We start from the raw sequence: 3,368 nt of genomic DNA on the forward strand, positions 1-3,368 counted from the left end.
GATTTAAAGGACATTTTCCCTCCGCGCAAAGGTAAAACAGCTCCATTAACCAACTCGCCACTTAAGATTCATAAAAGTCTATAAAGCAGGTGTTAAATAGACCTTGTATTGATCTCTTCAATCTGGAATGAATTTTACTGCCAATACATAGACACATGCTTTTAAGATACATACAATCATTAATTGTCTGTATTAAGACCAGAGGCTGGAAAAATATGAACACAGCATTTTCACTGTTTCATGCTCGATTTCATTAGCTAGTGTAACGGCTTAAAGAATCAGGTCCACAGCTTCATCTGTGAACCTCTCACCATTGAACGCTACACTTGGCAAATTTACTAGCATGCACATCTAGATACTGTATCCTAAACTGCTCAGCTAGAAGTGAAATATTCAGGAAAACCATCAGAACATATTTGAAGGGATTACGAGTGACAGAACAAAGCAAAAAAAAAAATACAACCACATGTGAAATGGCAATCGCTCTTGAACGCAAGGCAGTTGGTATCGAGAGAATATTCAGAACATGCCTTACCTGTGTAGTGCACCACACACGTCTGACCCTTCTTTGGAAATGTCCGTCCTGTTAAAATTATAAAAGGTTATTCTTTTATTTTCTCTGACTGACCTGTGTGGCTAGGCAGGTTTATCTTTTAAGAGGAAAATGCTAGGCTGACATTTGTATTGACTGTGCGTTATCAAATCACTAATATGCAAGACAGGAATGGGTCTGGTTTAGGGTAGAAGGTCCCAGCTTGGCTCCTATTTAGCTCTTAGACCAAATAATATTTTCCTTATGTAATTTTCCCTATATATGTGCGCATTATATATGCATTTATATTCTGTAAGTGCAAAAGGACTGTCAAAACTTCACGGATTATAACCTTAAAATTCTCACAATGTTTTCAGTATAATTTTTCAAATAAAGTCTTAGTTTGACACTGTGAAAAATTCCACTTGCATTCACATTTCTAATGCCTTTCACTCAAGACAGCTCTAACAAGGGCATCTTTAATTAGCAGGGAAGGGTTTTAAAAAAATTTTCACATACAAAGGCAGTTTAATTTTGTAGCATTGGGCAACAGTAAAGCAGTGATACACTGAGTTCTTGGAAGAACCTGGTAGCTCCCCCTAAAATTTTCATACTGAGAGGAAAAGAAGGCTTAAATTATTTTCTTGCCACTGGAAAACAGAATTACCATTTCCATTTTACCTGCTCTAGGTACTGCCAAAGGCACTAAAAGCTAGGGGAGGCTTTTCCAGGCTCAATTAGGTGCCAATGGCATATTAAAGCAGCTAAACTTGATTTCTCAAGTAACGTTGGCCAGGGGAAGGCCCAGGCTCAGAAGAACTTAAATGTATAAATGAGACCAATTATTAAGGAACATCCTTGCCAGAAAGCTAGAAACTGGGGATTCAGACAGAAACTGAGGCTAATATCTTAGTTGGCTTTCTGGCCTCTTTAGTCTGAATTAACATGATAACAAGTTACGCATTACAGGGTGCATCGCAGGGTATAAAACATCAAGTAACACATAAGCTATGTACTTGGGGCTTATATGCCAAAACCACCCCGAGCAGTAAATGGCAGGAGGGCAGGCTAATATGATGAACTGAGATTTATAACATGAAATTGAGACGACGGTGCTTCCAAGCGTCATCTGAACAGCCTTGTTCATCAGCTTGGCTGGCTGGAGTATCTCTAGCTGTGGGTTGCACAAAGCGTGGTACAGTAGGTATACAGTCAGGACACCACTGTAACCTTAAAGTGGGATTCATCTCATTTAACTGTAACCATCTGAAACACAGGTAATTATGGTATGCCAGTCTCCTGGGCTCCCCTATTGACAGTGGAGAATTAGCAGCGCTTTGAAAGAAACCCAGCCTATCCAGAGAATCATGGAATCGTTTAGGTTGGAAAAGGCCTTTAAGATCATCAAGTCCAACCATTAACCTAGCACTGCCAAGTCCACCACTAAACTATGTCCCTAAGCACCACATCTACACGTCTTTCAAATACTTCCAGGGATGGGGACACAACCACTTCCCTGGGCAGCCTGGTCCAGTGCTTGACAACCCTTTCAGGGAAGAAATTTTTCCTCATGTCCAATCTAAACCTCCCCTGGTGCAACTTGAGGCCATTTCCTCTCGTCCTATCGCTTGTTACTTGGGAGAAGAGACCGACACCCACCTCGCTACAACCTCCTTTCAGGGAGTTGTAGAGAGCGATGAGGTCTCCCCTCAGCCTCCTTTTCTCCAGGCTAAACAACCCCAGTTCCCTCAGCCGCTCCTCATAAGACTTGTGCTCTAGACCCTTCACCAGCTTCGCTGCCCTTCTTTTGACATGATCTTTCAAGGCAAGACAAATTATTCTCAGGAGATGACTACAGAAAAAACCTAGAATACTGCTTTAGACTAGCCAGCTAACCTGAGAAAAGTTATGCGAGATGAATCCTACCCTTGATAAAACAGGTATTATTCAAATGATGCACTATTATATAGAGATCGGAGAAAAGGAATATCAAACCTTACTGACACATATTCCGCTGTGTGAGTATAACAACAGCAAAGTCAGTGAAGCTACATCAAAGCTGAATTAAAAGCAGAGATTCTCAAGACTGCTGACTAGCTGTGGTTTTAAGACAGTGTTTAGAGTCAGCTGATTTTGATTAAGACTTGCAACCAAGAGAAATAATCCATATAACCTTATTTGGAATAGCATATTTCTTACAAAGACGGCCTTGATATATTTAATAGCTAGAAAGCACTATTACGAGGTTAAGTTCCACCCTTCTTTCTACTCTCAACCCAGCAACGATACTTATACCCACATAAGTATTCTGCTTTTACCTCTGTGCAACCAAGAGAAGAATTTGATCCCCAGAGCTAAAAGGCACTGAGGGAGAAGCCCATTAAAAGCATACACAAAGAAAGAAAAGATACGGGGCCAAGAAAGTTAAGCTGAGATCGACCTAAACAAATTATTTACGGTTGTGCATCAGCCAAGGATGAATCTGGCCTATTATATAGATACATATGGCTGTAGGTTAGAAATGACGTCCTCTTAGAAAAGCAACCCCCAAAACCTTATGAAATGGTATTATAACGCCGCAGAAGAGCAGAACAAGGCGAACTGGCTCTGGAAGGAGAGCCTGCGCCAAGCAGAGGTTATTGCCACCCGGACCGCACCTCAGCCCGCACCAGCATCGCACGTTTAAGCGGGAGGAGGCAGGCGGCCCGGCCGGAGCGCCGCTGCCACGCCGGGAGGGATGCTGACACAAATGGCCGGTGACCCCCGGCGAGGCCGGGCGAGGAACCGGGGAAAGTTTGCGGCAGGGCGCGCTCCCCGCCGAGCGCCGCGGCCCCGG

The sequence above is a fragment of the Aptenodytes forsteri genome, unplaced genomic scaffold, assembly GCF_000699145.1.
Source record: "Aptenodytes forsteri isolate BGI_AS27 unplaced genomic scaffold, ASM69914v1 Scaffold175, whole genome shotgun sequence".
NCBI lineage: Eukaryota > Metazoa > Chordata > Aves > Sphenisciformes > Spheniscidae > Aptenodytes > Aptenodytes forsteri.